The sequence below is a fragment of the Struthio camelus genome, chromosome 9, assembly GCF_040807025.1.
Source record: "Struthio camelus isolate bStrCam1 chromosome 9, bStrCam1.hap1, whole genome shotgun sequence".
In the NCBI taxonomy this organism is placed as follows: domain Eukaryota; kingdom Metazoa; phylum Chordata; class Aves; order Struthioniformes; family Struthionidae; genus Struthio; species Struthio camelus.
Window position 1 is genome coordinate 16,109,927 of NC_090950.1, and position 22,480 is coordinate 16,132,406.

At 38.9% G+C, this 22,480-nt stretch overlaps 1 long non-coding RNA gene across 1 annotated transcript in view; it reads left to right on the forward strand.

Annotated features, from left to right (window-relative positions):
- Positions 1-22,480, forward strand: part of LOC138068154 (uncharacterized) — a 226,772-nt gene that overhangs the window by 63,768 nt on the left and 140,524 nt on the right. The gene's annotated exons all lie outside the window — the stretch shown is intronic.

The following is a 22,480-nucleotide window of genomic DNA, read 5'->3' on the forward strand; positions in this document are numbered from 1 at the left end:
AAATATGTTTCTCTGTATATATCATAGTTTTCAGAACTAGAAGTATAGGTTTTGCCTTTCACTTTTTATTTTTCGGGCTACTCATTGTAGTCTTCGTAGTCAATGCTAGTGACTTTGTAGAGTCTCTTCAGATATATGTAAGATGCATGTAAGTGACACATGATATGTTAAGTTGGTCCTGCATATAGTGAAGTCAATGGGGATAATTCTTGGATGCAAAATTACTCACCTAATTCATTTTTTGGAAGATTGAAACCTAAGATTACACCAAACATTTTAAGCTTTTCTTTTTGTATTAGTTAATGTAGAACAGACTGAGCTACATTATTATTTTTTTTTAAAAGATGAATAAGCAGTGTACCTTCTAGTGGGTGGAATGGCAGGGGGAGAAAATTTTGTAGCCCTGATAGTATAAATGGACCCAGTGTTTTAGATTCCTTTTGGGGGCGGAGAGGGAATTGGAAACTTTAGTTGATTTTTTTTTTTAATTGATGTGCAATGGAAATGAGTGCAAAAGTATAGTTTAGACCATAGTCTGTAGCTGCAGCCACTAAGTAGGAAGGCAACAGCTCTGAGCTGCACAGCTCTAGATGGAGCACCTAAGTTGAGTGATGGTGCCTTCTAAATAAGGCACTGAATATTTACCTGGTGGTGATGTGGCTAAGGGCCTCTCTTCACTGTGGTGGCGGCTCTCTCAATGCTTTTCTCCATCTTGAAGGAAGAACTAGAATAAACATTCCCTGATCTCAACAGTAGTGTAGGGCACGGTGATTAATATGAAATGCAGTTTAGCCATAGCATGGACCTCTCTTATTCATTCATTCATTCATCGTCCTCATATAGATGTATATAGATTGTGTGCTTCCTGCGTGGCTCTAGTGGAACCTGGAAAGGTTAGGAATGCAGATAAATATGAAATGCACAAAGTATGATAAAAGCTACAAAAACAAAAGCATAATCTAAGCATAATCTTATATATACAGATATAAATAAAATTTATTTATTTTCAATACAGAAAACACAGAATTTACTACTTTTTATTGTCTGGACTGCAATGACAGCCAAGTGAATTTTCTTCCTTTTTTGTTCTCATTAGCCCACAGTCACGGTGGATCAGTGCCAAACAGTAAACAGTGCTGTTCCCAATTACTTTTAGGTTTTTTGTTTGTGTGGTTTTTTTTTACAGTAATGTAAACAGTGACGGTAATTTTAGTTTTAATTTTTGTTCATGCCTAGTGATCTCAGCCAGCCAAAGCCTTATGTCCCATTTAATTCTGAGTCAAGGACTGGGCTCAGTCATGCCTGTGAAAACCTGCCAGCTTTCCAACCATAAGTCGACACAGCCGAGAAGTAAGAAAAATATCTGCAGTTTAATGCCACTCCTCCCCTAGACCGCTTTTGTCTCTTATTTTACCAAACGGTTCTGAAGCAGCTCGGGCTGTGACGTAGTGATAACTCCAGTGAGGCTTTCTCAGTCCTAAGTCGTTACTGCCGATTATATTCTTCCTGCCTCAAGAGCTGTTCTAATTATATAAAGAGAACTGTCTTTTTATAAAAATAGCCATACAAATCAGACTGCACAAACTTTCATAAGGGAAAAACAAGCTTTTGTCGTTTGCTATTAATTTCCACCATATGCTTTCTGTGTAACGGGATTAATGGTTTTGGTTTCATACAGTTATGTTCTCTTAATAGTTCAGTTTTTTCAATTCATTGCGATGGATATGAAATTGTCATGCTCCAAGGACAAAATAGTCATTGTTGGCTTATAGTTGTCGCAGGTTTTGTCCTTTGAATGATGCTTTAATTTCCTTAACAGAGTTCGAAGAATATTTTATTAAGGAAAAGGAATAAATGGGAAGTGTAAATTGCCCCTGGATGCCTGTGGAAGAACAGGCATCTCTGAACAACATACTATTTTAACTGAAATATAGAAGTGCATTCTTTCCAGCTGGGAAGAATGTTAATGATGCCAATTACCCACTTTATGATAATGAATGGGGAAGGCTGGAATGCAGGATTCTTCTTCTAATGCCACAGCTGCACGAGTGATGTTCAAATAATTTCCAGTTACAGGCTGGTTTTAAGCATTGCAGTTCATTCCCCTTCATTCTCTTTGTCCGTGACGTGAAAGTGTTGAAAGGTGAGATACTGTATCTATTGAAAACAAATCTAGAAATGGGGAGAGTTCGCTTAAGTGACATGGTAAATGGTTTAAGAAAATAGTGGCAGTGAGGATGTGCTGAGGAAGAAGCGTTGGGTTTGTGGCATTGGCGGTGCTGCCGGCTGCTTATCGCAGGGCAGCTGTGCTGTGCGTCCCTTGCTGCGGAGGGGATGCTCCTCTCTGCCTCAGGTGACCAGATGGCTGCAGGCTGCATGAGCTGCTGTGGCAGCCTGTGGCTGCCCAAAGGCTCTGGAGTTGGTATGGCTGCTGTAGGCTCTCCAGTGCTTATCTTTTTATATCTCCCTGTAATCTATGCTGTGGCAAGGTTGATAAATCAAATATTCAGTAGTCAGGAGATTGCAAAACTTAGTCCTCCCAAGAATAATATTAAATTAATGGACCTGACGACTTCTCACATATAGAAAAGCTCTGCTGAATGGCACAACAAAAATGTTTTGCTTGTGCAAACTGGTGAAGTGCCATTGGATTAAAATATACTAACCTTAAACTTAAACTATACCTGTGTTCCACCATGAGATTGGAGACTATTTTTATAGTCTCCTGCCTGCTGATAATAAAGTACAAACCCTTTAACAGCAGACAGTGAAGCTGGGGGGGTGTTACATTAAGAGCAGTAATTTGTTTTTCATAAACGATAAGCCCTTTGAGAGAGGCTTAAACACAAGGAGCAGAGGCAGGAAGTAGCTTCCTTCTAATGGGGATCACTGGGGTTACACACACATCACTGCAGTTCAAGCTTAGGAAGTGTGTGTTAGCGTGGGCAGCGTGTCATGATGGATAAACGATTCTTTAAATTAATCTGTTGACTGAATTAAAAACAAAGGGTAGAAATGTACTATAAAACCTGTGCTTGGTTAAGCATTGTCTCTCTTATCCCCCAGCCTGCTTGGTCCTAGGCTCACCGAGTTATGAACGGAGTGCTTGGCTCCCCTGCTGAAACCCCCCTTGACAAATTCTTCCCCTGAGCGAGAGTTCACTAGCAGATGCCAGCAGTGCTCCAGGTAGTTGTGCGTAGTGTAAACTTGTCTCTTAACCCCTGAACTCTGCTGTTTCTAATTTCAGCTGAACATGTGTGGCAGGCCAGGGCTGTGGCTCGTGAAACCAGATGTTCTGGACCACGCTGCAGCTGTGCAGCAGCTCCTCTCATTCCTTTCGATAAAGCAAATGTTTGTTCATGAGTTAATTCTAGTCTTGCAGTAGCAGTGTTCATGACGGAGACCTGGTACTGCTTGTGTAAACCTCCCTTTCTTGCAGTCCTGTGCTCGTTAGAAATGTATGACACAATCTAGACCAATGGTTCAATTATAAAATGATTCATTTTATTTTAGCCAAGCTCCTATGTGCTATTGTTTATATCTAGCTGCAGCTGAAACTTATCTTTTAAAAAGAAAAAGAAAAGGATAGAGGTGTTGCTGCTGTTGTGGTCAAATGAATCTGGTTTCTCAATATTTTCTCAAATGGAAAGTTTCTATTACAGTTGTAGCTTTGCTGACGCTGACGCTTTTCTAGGATAGGAAATGACTTAAAATAATGTCTGTCCTTTCTGCTTTTCGCCTAGCAGAATCACATGCTCATTACTTAGCTTTAATAACTGAAAATAAAGTACTCTAGTATTTGTGCATCTTAGCACAATTAACTTTTAAAATTACTTAGATTTCTTCTGCTATTTTTGTTAAAACACTTGTAGCTTTTCTGCTTTCTCTGCAAAGAAAAGATAGGAGCATTAAATTATTTTTTTACTACATTTTCCCTTTTGGTATTTGGTGAATTGAGTTTAATAAGTAGCTGTATTCTTCTGCAGAGCAGCTTCTTTCTCCTTCTAGCTCATGACTCAGCTGTATTTCTGAAGGCTGTGTGTAGTGTGCCTTTTTTCCATTTAAAGCAGAGAATTTTTATAGAGAGAGATCACTTTTCAAAATACATTTTTAGTTAGTCACTTTGAGTTCGGAGCTTTATTTGGCATGGCCAAATTCAAGTTCATAACATCCAAGCATACAGCAGTGACTCACTCTTAGTTAAAATTGCACATATCAAATCTGGCATATCTAGCTAATATTTAATATGGCAAATATCAAACTACTATATGTCACCTACTTATAATAGTCATATACTTTACTTTCCTTGTTTAATTTTGCTGCTTCTCTTTACTTTCCTTGGAAAGAGGTGAATGTTTCTTTTCTACCTTGTGCACAACTGTATTTTTTGGAATGGAGGTTTATTGATGTTCAGAATAGAACTCTTCCCAGGGTGTTGCAATTTCATCAGAAACGCATATGACGTTATGATAACAGCTAGAGTCTTCCTTGTGGATGTCTGCAAGTATCTAATCATCAAATCATCTTGTTTTTTGGGGCAGCAGGCCCCTTCTCTTTGGGGAAATCTATAAATAGGTAAAGAACACTTTTTTTCCTTTAGGCAAAGTGAAGTGTTTCCATCTTTTTTTATGGGCTGTCTTGGAGATGCCCATATAGGCTGTTATAGGCTTAGGAAGGAAAGACTGTCATGTTGGCTTCCAGCTCTACCTTCTCTCAGGTCTATGTTTTCTTTGTTTTATAGTGTGCACTATTTGGGGTGGGGTGGGGGAAGTATTGTAAAGAGCAGGCACTTCCAGATGCAGATGCTGCTGGCAGCTGCATTTGTGTGTTGCACTTCTTTCTTGGTCTTCAAGATGTCTCTAAATGCCATATGAAGTTTTAAAAGAACAAAAACAAAAAAAAAAATGGAGAGCGGAGGATGATAGTGGAAGTGGAAAACAATGGGAAAAGGGCTTTGGTACTAGTATAAAAGACAGAAGCTGAATATAATAAAGCTGTAGTGTGCCTGGATAGTAATAGCTAACATTGACCTGCTAGAAAGGTGTGGAGATCTAATGACCTCAGAATCCTGACTTGCTTTTGCTGTAGAGAATGGAGTTAAGTGACAGCATGATTTCTCTCTGCACTGCTTGCATGGCCTTTCTCCTTCATTTCTCCTTTTAACACATGCACATCCAACTTCTATCTTCTGCTTTTCTTGCATTCAGTCTCTACCCTACGTGGCTTTTGGTTTTCTTCAGAAATGCTTAAAGCCACACTTCTTATTTCATCTCTGCAAATGTATAGAGCAATATATTTTGGAATTCATGAAGTTTTCAGTTTTAAAAAACAACCTCCCCCTTAAAAGTAGTGTTAGTTTAGGCACAGTGCATTTGATACCCTGTACCAGATCAATGACTTCCTTCTCTTCTCATTTAATGGCAACTTTTTAAAATAATATGCTGTGACATCTTTATTATCCTTTAGTGATAAGGACAGTGAACACAATAATAATTTTAAGCTCCAGTAGGTTAATGGAGTTAGGCATGTCACCGTACATTATAAAAGCAATCAAAAGTGTTTTTAATGAGCTTCAGTTGAGTGAGAAGCCCAGTTTTATACAGCTCAAACCAGAGAGAGCCTCATAGCAGAGCACGTCTTACTGATTTGGAAATCCACTAGAGGAGATTTCAGTTGCTGTCACTAAAGACAGACACTATGACTATATCAGTGAGACTCTGAAGCTTATGTAGAGAAAATAAAGTTGAAGGAAGTAGAGATATATTTGGAGGCATTTCTTAGTTGCTCTTCTCCTTTACTGTTGCTGTTTGTCATTTAAAAAAAAAAAATTAGGACCAGAAGGAAGTAAGTAGTGTAAACTGTAGTATATTTACAAATTGGATTTTATGAGGGCAATTCAAACCCTAGAGAATCTATAAACATCATTAAATAATAGTGACAGAATACATTTCCTAGAATACTAGTAATACTGTAAGAAAATTCCTGATATTTTAACTTATGACATATTCCTGAATAGGCTCCTGTTAATTTCAGTTGTTTTTGTATTAAGTCCTGTTTTTCTCTCTTAGGACAGATATCTCATAGGTGATCCTGTAGGAATGGCACTGATCACTTTGTTACTATGTAATTACACAATCTTTAATGTGTTTTTTTTGCATTGTGGCTACCACAGGGTTATTTTGTGTATTTTATGACTGAGGTCTGTGAGTGAAACACACAGTACCCTTAATACCTAGATGTCTAAAGCTTTTGAAGTTCTGATCTTGTGACTTACCCAAGATAACATATTTGAACCTATTTATTCCCAAACCTAGGCTCATGTTTTAACCCACTAGACCATTTTTCCAGCTTCAGGAAGAGGCATCTCCCAGTTTTCTCAAACTCTCTCAGTGGACTTAAAAATATTTCTCTCTTGCATATCTGGATCCTTATAAGACCTCTTACAGAAAGGTAGCTTCCTTCTTCTGATCCTTCTATTCTAAAATATAAAATTACTCGGTCTGTGGAGTAGTAGGAGAGGGAGAGCTCATTGGTTATCAGAACAACGTGCCGTAACTGGTGGCAATTAATGAACACTCTAGGAGGATGTGTCATCACTGGATAGCTATTCTGTGATGCAAGTTGCTCTGCTCTTGACGCGTTAATTCTGCTTGTTTGTTCTGTGTATGCTGTCTTTTTGAATAATCCTTTCTGACTAATTTCAAGTGTTTTGATTCCAGCTTTGTAATAGTAGCGTTACAATAGCATACAATTGTGGTGATAGTTGAATTGCTGTTCTCCTATAATTGGGGTGGTAAAGTCACTTTCTTCCAAAGCCCCTCTTCTGAGATGGTTTTCATTTCCTGAATAACTTATTTGTGCTGCAAACTGCTATTGCTTGCTCTCCACAAAATAACATTTTAAAAATAATTATCAAAGTCGGTATGCTATTGAGGGTTTTCTGAATGTGAAAAGTTGTATGCATTGAGAATATTATTCAGAAACTCTTTTTATACTTCACTAAGGTCATCATCTTTTTAGAAGTTCAGATTTTATATATGTACAGGAGATTTATTTCAGTGTTTATATTTCACGTGACTGATGCAAAAGATGATGTAAGGGTTAAAGCATATCAGGTTTGGACCACAAGTCTGGATCTCAGCAAATTTAACTTCAAGCAAGAACCTTTCTCTTAATGAAGATGGGATCTTATTGTGTTATTCCTGGGCAATGGTGTTTGCTTTCATTTTCCTCAAATGTGAAGTTCGGTAGAGTTCACTAGCAGCTTACTCCATAAATAATTGCTGATTTCATTCCTGTGGTGGCTATGTGATAGAAGAGATGGCTTTTCTGTGTATTTAATTTGTAATTCAATTTGGGTGAACACATTTGCTTGTCAATCAGATTCCTGAGAAATTTTCAGATCTTACTATTTATGGTGTTACTCTCTGTTCTGCAGATGCCGATGATGGGTTATTCATACTCCTCCTAAGAGCCCTCTCTGCTCCACTCTCTCTTAAATGTCAGCTACTCTTTTTTCTTTCAAATTTTCCAGTTAATTAACTTAATTTGATTAAATCATGGTCTTGAAGGCTGTGATACTGAGGACTTTTTCCTTGAGCAGGTTCTGTGCTTGTTCTTTCTGCTTCCCACCATTTGTTTTCACTGCTGCAGCACCTGGTAACCAGATTAATGCAATTTGAGAAATCTCACTTTCCTTGAGCAATTCACTGTTCAGGTTCACAAGAGTGACCCCTCAAATGATTGCTTTGGTACAACCAGAGTGACAGCAAATAGTGAGTGAACATGACCTCAAGGCTGGTGGTAGGAACAGGGAAAGAAAAGGCTTAAGCCATCGCTGCTACAAAAAAAAGAGGGGCTCATTTATTTGAGGTCTGCTGCCATTTTGTCAGAACACGTGAAGAGGTATGTCCAGCACCTTGGTGCTTTTTGAGAATGCTTCAGTGGGTTTAATGAAAAAATAACTCCATCACTTCCTTCAGCACCATATTCTGGTCTTAGTGAAATTGCTGCAAATTTTACTGCTAAATTGTACCTCAATCTATTGGCTGTTAAGCCATACATTCATCAAAATTTCCATCAGTACCACGACTGGTTTATGCATCCCCCTTCCCTATGCTTCCTCTGGCCTGTAATGGCACCTTTGTTTATGTGGCTGCGCAGTGAACATATGCAACTTAATCTTTTCAACTGAAGGGATAATTAGAAGGTGAAAAGGAACTACTCAAACTGGCACAGCCATTGAAAGATCGGTCCGCACAACTACACCTCTAGTTGTTTCTTGCTGAGAGTACCTGGCCTCCCCAGTAATCCCATTTTTCAGTCCCCTTTAAACAAATATCAATGTATAGTGCTTAATTTTAAGTAGGAAACTTGACCTCCTTTTGACTAGTAAAGTGTGGAAGTTTTGCCTCCACCTTGGGGCTGATCTACACTTGAGTTTTGCTGGTATAGTAATGCTGTTTGGGAACAGGTATATGTATTTGTTATGAGGAAGAGTCTCTGTTCCTTATCTAAATACTAGCTCTGGTTTATGCTAATTATACCAACAGCCTTTTGAAATTCCTCTGTTTTGTTTAGAGGATGGTACAAGCTGTTCTAATGGGGGTTGGCGGAAGACACAAACTCTTTCTTGAAAGTAGCTGTGAGAATTTTTTTTTTAAAAAGAGAACCAAATGGGAGCTGTCACGACCAGCAAAGGCAGGGGTAGCACAGGTAGCGTGTTTTCCTGAGGGTTTGTTTTACGATGGCATGTCTCTCTGTAAAGCACAGCAGTAAAATCAGTGAAGAGAAGAGAAAAGAGAGCAAATAACTGTTTGGCATGGAAAAGCTGTGAACAAAAACTTACATCTGTCTTCTTGAATGAATTGAAGTGGAATGAACATTTGTGCTAACAGCAATGAAGTTTTGGGAATTAATTTGTTTTTCATGAACATGCAGTTGTTGTCTGAACTGGTAACCAACACAATCCACAGGAAACCAAACGTACTGCAAATGTGGTATACCAGTTCAACTATTACACTTGATGTAATTAGCACAAAGAATTTATACAGTTCAGTCTTTAATCTAAATGTAGCAGAGTGCACATTGGGCTGCACCATTCTTCTTATGGTCAGGATCGCTTCCAAGGAACATCTGGGCTGCTTGCTGCATGAATTAACCACTTGACAAAGCTATTGCAGCCAGAGCTATCACAGGGAGCTCTGAAATTGAACTGTGATATCTTTTTTTAAAGAAAAGACCGCAAAAGCTTGGTTTGCTGTTCTTCTTAATGTGCACCGTTCTTTTAAAACAGAGGACAAAAAGCAGGCACCCAAGAGGAAGAAGTTGTCAGAAGTGAAGCTGTATTAAAGATTTGTGCTGTGAAATAAGAAGTATGAACTCTATATAACCTCATAAAATTAAATTGCATCTTGGAGAACACAAGAAATTGCTGTAAAATGTAGCAGAGGTAGCTGCTGGATGATTTGCAATGTCAGCTGTGGAAGCAGGAGAGCGCGAAGGGACTGCTGAGCTTGTTATGCTTAGGCTGGTCGAGCCCAGCATGGATGGCTGGTGCAGTCTCCTCCTACCTTGGAGCAGGGAGACCCCCGGGGAGCCACTGTCATCCCCTGCCCTCCAGCACTCCCTGCTAGTGGCTGTCTTGCCTAATAGGTATATATTTTTTCCAACTTTCTGCCCTTTTTGAGGGCTGCTGCAATCAGAAATATTCGGTGATGAAGAAATTTAGCTGCTTCGTTTGCCAAAAAATCCCAGCTAACTATAGGGAAGAAGATTTTTGAGTTTTATTGTCTTGCCCATCATCAGAGTTTTGAAGCTACTTAGTGATGTAAAGCTGTAAGAGTAAAATCTGTTCTAGATAGACCTGGGATGCTATTGGATGGTAAGCTATATTTTAAATCCCAGGGCACCCACAATTGATATTTCCCAAATTTTCATGTTGCTTACAGTTTCATCTCCCACAAGCCCTGGTGCAAGAGGCCTAGTACAAGAGGTTAATCTTTGCAGTCATAGTGGTTATTTTTGCCCTGTAGAGAATCAGGGAAGAGCTTTTTACATTTCACTCCAAAATCTTCTGGAAGAAAAACAGTGGTAACATTAGATGATTTCTTTAGTTTTCCAATTTTTTATTTTATTATTTCTACAGGGTAGGTGCCAATCTGATAAAATGAAAAGCTTTCAATTGACTTTCTTTAAAGGAAAGAACATTCAGAACTTTGAGTGTTTATGATAGATCTTTTACAGATTAAAAACTTGCAAACATCTGGCTAAAAAAGTCCAATCAATTTAGTATCTCATTTCATGAGATGTAATGAGTTTGGTTAGACTAGTCTGTGCGTTGAACCCTAATACTGGGAGTGCTCTACCATGGGCTGAGATTCTGGCTCTTTTCTCCTTTGTATAAATTTTGAGGGACAAAATTTGACCACTGGCAGAAAGTAAGAGGATGAAAGGTCATGGCATAGGAGCCTGGTGCAACTTGTTCTTATGAAGAGGCCCTACTGCCAAGAGTTTTCCTGAAAGGGGACAGAGTAACTGGAGAGGGGACACGCACAGCATATGCAGGAGTATCCTTCTGTGAGCAAAAATCTTACGGAGGTTCTGATCTTTGGTGCTACTTTCCTTCTGCTCAGAGCTCGGGAGGGGGATCGTAGCTCTCCGTGCCTGCTAGATGCCTGGTGAGTCAGCTGCTTCAAGTGTAACGCTCCTCTCCCGGCGATGACTTGCACAAGTTCATTCCAGTCTACAAATCCCTACAGTGTGGATGGAATGAAGTTAAAAACCGTATTGCTTAACAGGCTTGCAGCGGTGTTTGCCTTCCTTACCTGGGCTCTGCCAGCGCTGCTGGGTCACCAGGTTGTCGGTGTGTTTGATTATGCTGCACTGAGACTAATTACGCTGTTGTTGTACAGAGCAATTGGAAGCTATAAAAGGGCGAGGTTGCTTAGAGCTGCTCTGTTTGTACTCACACACCCCCAAAGGCAGAAAAGCTTTAATGCTAGCTGGGTTTAGTGACTTGCTGGATAAGCTTCGTTCTGTGGACTTTGAAATATAGACTGGATGGTGTTGAATATATGCTTGTTTGCAGAGGCAGAGCTGCAGATCTTTGTTCGTACCTTATGTTTCACAGTGGGTTGGGGGGGAGGAAGATTTATTTGTTATTATTACTTTGTTGCTTTAATGCTGACTCTGAAGTTGCTCTAGTTTTGGAGAAAAAAAAAAGAAACATTCAGTTCTGGAGGGCAGTTTAGAAATCTAAATATTTCTTCTGCAGTCTTTGAATTTCTTAACCCTCTGTTTACTTTCTCTCTGTGGCCTTCATATGCTTGATATGTACAATTTGTTTGAAATAATGTCTTTGTCATGTAATTAATTAAAAATGGCTAAATATGGAAGTTACTGAGAATTTTCTTTACAATTCCTTCCCTCCTTTGACACGCGATTAATATTTTTTTTATGAGTAACTGTCGCCTTGGCATAAGTAAAAGAAGTCTGTGAAGTCATTGCATTTGCACCCATTTTCATCAAGGCTGAATTCAACTTGGTGTCTTGTGCTTTGGGTTTTCTTTGAGAGAAAAAATTAAAGTACTTGGACCAACAAGCTGCGGCAGATTTAGCAATGGGAGGTTAAGACGTTATTCTCTCCAGCCGCCTGCCCGTCCCGTCAGCTGACGTTACAGCCAGGAGAACAAAGCTGGCAGCGTAAAGCACGTCTCCAGGTTCAGCAAAGCACCCGCTCAGCCTGGTGTCCTTTGCCGACAGCTTGTGCTAATGCGCCAGGCTGTGACTGACGTGGCCGAGGTGCACACGCGCTTGATGCGATGGGGGCAGTAACTTCTGGCCGAGGAGCCGGAGACAGTAATATCTGCAATGACCCCAGTATCACCTGGCTTTATCTTCAGAAATTCAGGCTTCTTTTGCTTTAACATCATGCTTTTTCTTTGCCCTTGAAAATAGGAAGCAGCAAAGACCCTGACAGAGAAAATTATCCTCACTCTTCGTATTCTTACAGGCAGAAATAGTTTCCAGTATCTCAAATCATTTCCTTAGTAACAATTTTAATGCCTTGGAATTTCTTTTTCGTAAGTGATGAATGTAGTAGAATTAATTTTTATTACATATATCGAAGTACTTTATTAATGGCAGTGATGAACACGGATTATCTTTTGTTTCTTTTTATAAAAAAAGATAAAAGCATTTTTTCCTGTTTAATTTATGCAAAGCCTTATTTAAAATCATACTTATTCACACCTTATTCTGAATGGCATACTTTGTTTTTCATTGGACTTTTTTTTTTTTGAAAGGTTTTTCACTTCTCTTAATTTTTTTTGAGTCTCCTATTCCTGAAGCCTTTCCATTGATCTCATCCGTCTTTGCTTTATGCACACTGACATCCTAATTGTGCCAGATCTGAGTTTTCTTATTCTGCTCTTGCAGCATGTTTAAGTATGTAATGGCTGTGCAATAGTGGAGCTAAAGAGCTGGCACCTTGTAGCACTGACCTGCAGAGCGAGGACATTTTACTTCTTTGCACAGAGTTGAGCAGATTGCTCCTGTCAAGGCATATGCAACAGTAATCTGTGTACTGGGCTACTGTGGACTGGCCATAAATAACAATGGATTGGTCCTTTAAAATCTAATTCGTCCAATTTGTCCTGCTCATATGTGCAAATCTTCCCAGAACTAATGCCAAATCTCCTCACCCAAAGTGGACTTTTGTCTCTGTCCTCCTTTTCTCCTCTTCTCAGAAACAGTCAGCTATGGGCAGCAGGCTACACGTGTTCTCTATGGACTGGGCTGTGGTGTTAGAATACATTTTTTTTTTTTTTAATACTAATTTCATTATGGAACCTGTATGAGGGTTATGACACTTTAGCCTCTCCAGCCATGTTTTTTTTTAAATGAAGTTTGACTTTTTGATACAGGATTGTTCAGTCTGGACCCTAGCAATCTAATTGCCTATAGTATTTGTATTTCCCAAAGCAGTTCTAGAAATCATCTCAAAATTAGCACATGTGCTTTCTCTTTATCTTTTTTCTCCCTCTCTCTCTTTCTCTCTCTCTCTCTCTCTTTTTTCTCTCTTGTATGTATGTTAGCCTCTTTCAATATACAGGAACTCACAGCACTAATTGGTATATGAGGTGGTGATATGTCTTTATTAGATTTACACATATTCACTAGACATCTAACAAATTTCACTGAACCACGTTGAAAAGTTGATGATTTTTAGGTGTGACTAATAGAGGCCAGAGTTTTAAAATACTTTTACTGTAAATTTTCACGTCTTGCATAATAGTAATAATGCATTACACCTAGTATAATGCAAACATGAATACTTCATTCCAAATCATTTGACAGTTATATTCAAATATATTATTTTTAAAATGTGCGTAACTACAAAGATATAGAATGAATATTTAATATATCATAGTTTCTTTTCTTTATGAACTCTTAGATCAGAGTTACAAATCATGCTTCCTATGGCTAAGCACTTAAATCCACGACATCTAAGTGCCTGAGCATGAATTTAGATGTCTAGTATTAAGAATGTGCTTTTGACTGTACTTATCTTCAGTGTTATTTTCTTATTTTAATGCAGAATTTAATCCTTTACTTGCTGCTACTTTTCAGTTTTGCTCATTTCAAAAAAGAATAGATGTGCACTGTTTCAGGCTCACGTAATTTTTTTCTTCATATCCTTAGTGAGACAAAACAGTAGTTTCAGTCATGAGAATGGGTTTTCTCCAAAGCAGTAGGTAGAAAGTAGTCAAAAGTTTTTATTAATATTATTTGTTCAGTTTTAAATAGTTTTCCACTCTCCTTTGCACTCAGCAAAATAAACCAGACCCATCTGACCCAGAGCCAAGAATAACAGTAATGTCTCCTGTTTCCTCTCCTCCCTCCTCTTCCTTCTCCTCTCACAAAGAAAGGGGGGAAAATAGAAGTATTTTTTATTTTTTGGTAAGCTTAAACAAGTTAAGGCTCTGCATCAAATGTTTTCTGACACATTAACATTTCTGAAGTGTGATAACATATTTTGTGTTTATTGTGTGACCCCAAATAGTAAAGTTATGCTTTCAGAAATTCCCATTGCAGGTATTGGTGTCTAGAAACGTTGCCGGTATGCATGAGTAATGACAAGAACAATCTTCAGTCTTCAAATGAAGTCAATATCAAGTTGTGCTTTAAGTTGTGAATATGTTTGTGAGGGAGCTTAAAACAGAGTTGTAGATTAATGTTCTTATCTTTATTTAGAACATAGTAGTAGCCAAGGTAGTATTAGAAGCACTATATAATAATCCAGAACAAGACCCATGCTCCTTACTCAGTTTTTTTCTGAAACATACGACACTGAATTAAATGGGAATTTATCTTAGTGAATGTATGATTTCCATCTTAGTAGTTATGTTAGTGGAGTCTCAAAGGTTTAGAAAAAATATTGAAAAAATGCCTGTGTGTTAATACAATAACTAAAACTTACTGTTATTGATTTGTAAATGTGTCTGGGGAATCCTTGTTAAATTTTTGATCTTTTTGGTTGTTCTCTTCTCATTTGGACATTATAAGCACAATTAGAAAGCCTGGTGGGGTGTAAGGAAACAAAGGCTCTTAAGAAGCATATGTGGATTCCAGCTGATAGTCTTCTAGACTTAACTTTTTTAGGGGATTTGAGAGATAGGTGAGGTTGGAAGGTTTGTGTTTAATGCTCTTTCCTGCTTCTGATAAAAAGGAGGAAAGCAGGACTTTTCAATATTTGAATTGTACATGGAAGTAAGAAGAGGAAAAAAAACTCTAATGGTATATACTGCAAGATAGATTAGCGTACATATGAGATCCTGGGCATACGAACAGCAGCTTTCACACCATCTGTTCTTTTGCTGGGGTTGCAGCAATTTGCATCGGTTCCAAGTATTCACTAATGTAGGCTAAACATGTTTAATGGGGACCCTCGGAGGGCATAGGGTAAAAGAAGCAAATCCCGTGTTGTTTGCAGACATATCTTGGTTACTATTGTGGCATATGTCCAGTCAGCCAGCTTTTGTCTATACTCTTTTGTTTTTGTTTGGAAAAATCGTGGCTGCTCTGACATGCTTACCTGCTGATATCGGCATATTCAGGGGTCATGGAGTCTTACTGCAGTGAGGGAAGAAGTTCTGTGGTAGCTGGGGTCAAGACCTCTGCCCTTCCAGGTAGGCAAAAATCTAGAGAGAGAGGAGAGGTGGCAACTTGCTGTGATCTCTCTGACTGCAGATTTGGGGAAGGACACAATCTGAGTATTTCTCAAACTCAGACTGCGTCTAAAACTCCAAAGAAATTACCAGTAAACTAAAAAGCAGGAGAGTCCTCTGCGAGCAACATTCTGGTATATTCATAGTGGACAAATTGCTGCATTTCATCTGTACTAAACTTACTCTGCAGCCACACATGCGCTTTATTCCTCAGAAAGAACACTATCTCGTCACCAGCTTTCAATTCTTTCTTGCCCTCCAATGTACAAGATGCCGTCTAATAGCTGACTTTGTTTCTCCACTGTTTAAACGGGGAGGAGTGGCTGATACCCCAGAGGGCTGTGCTGCTGTTCAGAGGGACCTGGACAGGCTGGAGAGATGGGCGGAGAGGAATTTCATGGAGCTCAATAAAGGCGAGTGCAGAATCTTGCTCCTGCTGGAAAGCAGCTCTGCAGAAAAGGACCTGGGAGTCCTGGTGGAGAGCAAATTGACCATGAGGCAGCAACGTGCCCTTGTGGCCCAGAAGGCCAGTGGTATCCTGGGCTGCATTAGGCAGAGTGTTGCCAGCAGGTCGAGGGAGGTGATCCTGCCCCTCTACTCAGCCCTGGGGAGGCCTCACCTGGAGTGCTGTGTCCAATTCTGGGCTCCCCAGTGCAAGAGAGACATGGATCTCCTGCAGAGAGTCCAGCAAATGGCTACTAATATGATGAAGGGACTGGAGCATCTCTCATATGCTGAAAGGCCTGTTCAGCCTGGAGAGAGCCCCCATGCCCACTCTGGGGTGGGGGGGGAGGGGTCTTATCAATGCATTTAAATAGCGAAAGGGAGAATTATCCAGAGGATGGATAGACTCTTGTCAGTGGTGCCCAGTGATAGGACGAGAGGCAACAGGCACAAACTGAAACACAGGCAGTTCCATATGAACATGAGGAGGAACTTCTTTACTGTCAGGGTGACAGAGCACTGGAACAGGTTGCCCAGAGAGGTTGTGGAGTATCCATCCTTGGAGATGCTCAAAAGCTGTCTGGATAGGGTCCTGGGCAACGTGCTCTAGGCAACCCTGCTTGAGCAGGGGGGTTAAACTAGATGATCTCTAAAGGTCCCTTCCAACCTCAACTGTTCTGTGATTCTGAAATAGATTGTCCTCATTTCTCATCTAACAGCCAGTCAGTCCCATGGAAAGAGGGACATGGGATTTTGATACAAACTGCTGAATGTAGTGTTGAAATAAAGCACTCTGAATCTCAAGAGATTCAATATCCATACCCTTCCTTATTCCTATAAATTAACATTAGGAAAGAGTTCATCCCAGATCATCTCCTACCACAAGTTTTGCCAAGATCATCAAGTGAAGCATTCAGAACAGTGAAGACTGCTGGAGGGCTTGCAGGTAGTTCCTGTTGGTAGTTGTTTATTCTGAAAAATGGGGGAGGGGAGGGGTTATTTGGGTTGCGCTATTATTCTGCCCCGATTTTCTCAAGTTTCCTGTTGAGTTCCTTACTCTGGAATTATTCAATCAGGCAACTTCAATTGTGCACTGCCTATTGGGAGGATACTGACTTTAACTTATTTTCTCTTTCGATCTTCCCTCTGGGCTAACAGAGAAACAGGAAGCAAGAGAGATAATATTTCTATATTTAGTTGGTGTTGCTAACTTTCTCCAAATTCCTGTTTTTTGGTAGTTGCCTCACAGATTTCAAAGTATCTGTCTGTAACTGTGAATGTGTCAGAAGTTGCTAACAAGCACTTGTTAAGTGCAAAAACTACAGTATAAATATTTTTATCAAAATTGTTCCTAAATTATCATAGTTAGTGAATGAATAAGCATATACTTATTCGATTAAAAATTTTCCAGTGACTATACATGACATCCATGCTGAAGAGACCTATGACCACATTGAATCAGTGACCAGGATCTGGCAACTGCAAGTCTTTAAATGCATACAATGTTTAAGATAGAGCTATAAGAACGCACTACAGGACTAAACCTGGGGGAGAATGTTTCAGAGCTGAAGAATTTCAGCCTCATACTTTTACTGGGCTCATATTTATAAACTTCTATATACAATATTCTCTCTTAAACCTCCTACCATAATTTCCTTAAAAGGAAATTAATCTAAAGAATGTAAGTATTGGTCAAGGACTGGATGTTTATTTAAGGTGCATATGAAGAGAGTATATTCATAGTTGCCATACTTGCAGAGATATCAATATATGATACCTTAAAACAAGCTCCTTATCAAAATGTATGGCATGGTGAAAAATTGTTTCATAATAGGATCAATGTCTATGGGATGACTAACAAATCCATGTCTAAATGAGAAATTTTTTCATTGTAGATCCTTATATCACTACTGAAACCAGGGCCTCAGGCAAATCAAAACTATCTTGACTATCTGTGTTCTTTAGGTTTCAGTTATGATATCAAAATTAATTATGTGCCAATCCAGCTAAAACACAAATGAGTGTTTCTCACTTCTGGAATCACGACGAAAATAAAGTGTAGGTCATGGTGGCTTCTAGTGAAAGTGACGCTATCTTTTCTTTCTATGTCCCTTTTTTCCAGGGGCCCTTCAGAGTGTAAGTTAGGGTCTGAAATGAGATACAGAATTCACAAATTCAAAGTTGAAGAATTAATTAAAACCATCATAATTAAACTCTCTTATTCAGTAGGTGAATAGGCATATCCGGTGAAAGACTTCCACATGAGAAAAGGTTGACACCATGTTGAATGAAAATTGTCATTTATTCTTGGGTGCCTAAGATTATTCTAGGCAGGCTGCCAACATTCAGATGACTGGACATCAGGAGAGCTCTTGGTGCAGCAAAACTACTCAAAATCACTCAAAAATTACATAATTGGAGTCATTGCATTGCTGGCTCATTCCCTTTAATGAGAGGTTTAAAATGAGAGCCGATGCTCTTGACCACCTATGTGAAATTGCTAGAATAGACTGGCAAATATGGAGATGTTTGACTAGTCTTTGAATGCGAATTGCTGGAGTAAAATATACAGAAATGTTTTTCTTCATTTCTTCTTAGTCATAAGGGTGGATGTGGGTATGAGGAAAACCATGCTCAAGGAACAAGTACGTTGAGCTGTGTGGAGAGTTGGAGAACTCTGACTACAGATTAGGCCATAGCATGTGCTATGGAGAAACTTATGGCTGCTGTAAGAAGACCTAAGCAGAAAGTGTACTATCGTTAATTGGAAAAATATACATAGAGGGAGGACTGCCTTTCCTGACAATAGATATTTTTGGTTTTAATAAAGGTGACATCTAATCACACGAAAAATTAAGTGTACGTGGTTGATTTGAGTTAATTGTGAAGCAAGCCAAAATCACAGTGATGAACAAGCAGTTCTGTTTGCACAACTTAAGCCTGTAGGTCATGATAGCTGGACAGTTTAGGCTTTGGGCTTAATTTGATTTGATTTTCTGATTAACATATCTAATGAATATGTATTGTCTTTTGCATAAATGACATGATCCCTAACATAGGTCTTAGCCTTACAGCGTATTTCCACTGCAAGAAGCCAAATGACTGTGTTCTCATCTTAAAAAGGCTGGAGTCAAATATACTCAAATTAGATATGATCTCTGTACTCTGAGTAACTGGAGGAAAGTGACACTGGCACCTAGTAGTCTGCAAAAGCTGTTTGTAATTTCTTGGAACGACTACCTTCCCACAGACGTAATATTAAGAGAGAATATGGGACGTTAGCACTCCTACGTATCATACGACAATGCTCTGCCTTGGTTTGCTGGACGTCCTTCTCCTAGGTTCTCGGTAGCTCAAATCCTGCAGCAAATGAAACCGATATGTGAATTTAGCAGTTCTCTAGATAGGCTTGTGTTTGGCTCCCACCGGGAAGCGACTGCGTTGCTCCCAGCAGCTGTTGTGTGTTATGTAGTTTCCTGTAGAGTGTTGCCAAATCTTGAGATTTTCAGTTTGCTAGTTCTGATTTTTGGCTCAAAATTCCAGTTTGTTCAGTTATGAGATTGTGATTTCAGTTTTCAGTTAAAACATTTAACCCTACTGAAACGTAGAAATCTGAAACTGTGAAACAGTACAACCTAAGCTGTGTGATGTTTAAAAAATTTTTGAAGATGCATAAAACAACAGCAACAACAAAAAACAGAAAGAAACAAAAATAGTAGTGTTTTATCTATGAACGTATGGTGACTTCCCTCTGTCTCGCCTATGGCAGAGACAGAGGCAGCCTATGGCCTCAGTGACATGTTTTCTTCTCTGCTTTCTGAGGCCTGCCTCTACAGCCTTTTAAAATGTGATATATCTCAGAGAAGTGCTGCTTTAACCGAGAGGAAACCTGTGTCATCAGTTATCAATCCTGAATTTGACTCTTGATGTTTTTATGTGCTGTCAGTGAGCTATGGTATTAGAATGTATATACTTGCTCTGAACGTGATGTGTGTGAAACTGTAAAATATAGAAGATCTGGCTCTATAGCCAAAACGTGGTTAATTATGTCATAGGGTTGTTCAGAATGACTTTTAGTGTAGTTAGATTTTTCAGTGTATTTTTAGTGTATTTTAGTGTATGAGTTTTAGCAAGTTAGTGGATTTAATCCTGCTTCCATTTAAATCCACTGCAATAACTGCCATTGATTTGAAAGTAAGACATAGTTTTACAACACCTGATATAGAAATCATCTCATTTCTGCTTCCTTACTCTTCTACAATGCAAACTCGTGGTGGCTTCTGGTAAATCCAGCTGTATTGCTTTTACTCATGCAGCAATGTCAATGAGGAAAGACTGGGCATCTGGAGGCCAGTAAAAGATCCAGCTGCTTGTATGTGGAATGAAGCAGTTTTTTTGTTATGTGACACTAACAGAAGTAAACAAAAATAGCAAAGTTTTGTTTATAAGTATAAGGTCAAGAAATGGTTTGTACCCTATGTCTAGAAAAGCAGAGAGCAGCAGGAGTTGGAAGGGCAAAACCAGTTCATACCTTTGGTTTACATAATTAAAGGTTTGAACGGAAACAAAGAATGTTTCTTGATAACAGAGTTATCTTATCTGACACAGAAAGAAATGTAGGACTCAGGAGAATGATATGCAAAACACTGAATAATTTTGTTGTTTAACTAGCTACGGTTGACCTGCATGAGGTTACTTTTAATATTTGTTTCGCTACTATTCGTCCATTTGTTTTGCTTTTGTCTATTGTTTCAGGGAAGTCTGAAAAGTTACTGTTTTCTTATATATATATATAACAGCTGCTTAAGGCTCATATTCTTGTCTTTTCTAATGAGATTATTGTTTTCTCAGATCTTTTAGTTCTTGTAGAGTTGACAAGAGGTGAATTTTCATCGTTCAAGTGTTTTGTCTTTTTTTTCTACTAACGAGTAGGAGTCTGCTCATGAACGGGGATTCCACTGCTTCGGGCCTAATACCCTCAGAGCAAAACCACAGTGGCTACGTCCCCTCCTGCTCACCTTCCTTATCTAAGGTCTTATTTGAATGAAAAGATTCATATTTTAATCATACCCATATGTTTTTCAGAAACTAGAACTCTAATGAGTTTTAGGTAGGATCAATTGCTGTAGCTCATTTCTGCACAGGGAAATACTTATGCTACACTGGGATGACTGTTAATAACAGAGTTTGCTGTTCCCATTTTAGGTGGTGTCTGTTTGTTTCAGTTAAATACTTACTGTTGGATAAATATTACTCTGTAAGTAAATCAAACCCAAGAGTTAATGTCCATGTTTTCTCCTGCCTGTTCTGTTCCCCCTTTGATCAAAAGTGTAGCCAGTTTTTGGCTGTACTTCATCACAGATAGCAATTCTCAGAGCCAGAGGAATGCTGGGTAGTAGCTGAAGGCTGCTTGTTTGGGCTTTATTGCTGTTAGAAACATCTTTTTGGTCCACTTCATATCTTTCATTTATTTATTGGCATCTTAGTCTTGAGAACCAGGTCCAAAGAAGCACTCCACGCTCAGCAAGGCTGGACCTGAACTTCGTACAGTTTGGCCAAAAGAAGGTTATTTTTGAAGGTGCTGCAAGTTTTAGGGTTCTGGCCTATCCTACTGCCTGAAGTTCTTTTACTTATAGTAAGGAACATCAACAATATAAAATACCCACAATTAATGTCTAACAATGGGAAATAAATCTTTTCTGTTTTCAGACAACTGGTATTTTTTTTACTGGTGTTCCAAGTAAAAAAACAAATATTCTTCCTAGCCTACTGCTGCATTTTATAATAAAATGTTCCCTAGGTATGCCTCTTTAGAGTATTACTTGTTTAACCTTCTGATCCAGCTGCTCAGGTTCTAGCCATAAGGGAAAAATAGAAATGCATCACATATACAGTACTTTATTTTCCTTATTTTCCAAGGCAGTGAACCCGCTTCTTTCATTAGAATTTGCAATAGTGTTCCATTAGTTTAGCATTTTTTGGAAAACTGAATGTTTTTGGGTGAGGTCATTTCTATTTTCCATGGTAGCACTGTACCTGAAAAATAATGGTCACATTATACTTCGGAATAAGATTGATGCAATTTTTTCTTAAAGTAGCATATTGTGCTTGGCCAGATAGATCCACGTAATGTCACTTGTAATTTCAGTAATGAGATTGCTCATTATAGACTTTTTATACTGAAAGATGGTGGAAAGCAGCAGAAACTGTCGTTGTGTTTACAAGCTGCATGTAAAATAGCACGGGCATCACTGAATATGGCAGTTTTTTAGAACACTTGCAAATCAAAGTAAATGCATTGTAGAGGTGAAGGACAGATACCAAGTCTTGGTGCAGTGGGCAGTGTCAGAAACAGGCTGAAAGTGATGGGACCTGAAGTGACAGATGTACTGAAAGATATAATATACTTATTGTCTAATCATGCGGATAGAGTAGAAGATGGAAACCCTGAGAGTAAGAAGCTTACAATAAGAGCTACTGCTTAGTTTGAGCAATAGCCTCTGAGGGTTCTTAATCTGCTAGGGGAATTGTTGTATAGATGCAATAAGTCTGACAAAATAAATAAAAGAATGAAGAATGTAGTAAGTCAGTGAAATTCTAGATTTTAATTTCTAGTATTCTGTGGGGGACTGAGCAAGGGAAAAAAGAGAGAGAGCAAACGGAATGTGCTGTTAATTCTGTTCATGATTAAGGAAACAGAGGAATGAATTGAAGATGTGAAATTTCTCCATTTGGAAGCAAAGTAATTGCAGACTTGGAGTCCCAGGTCAAGATGGCTGCACTGCTGATTGATGTAGCGTGTGGTT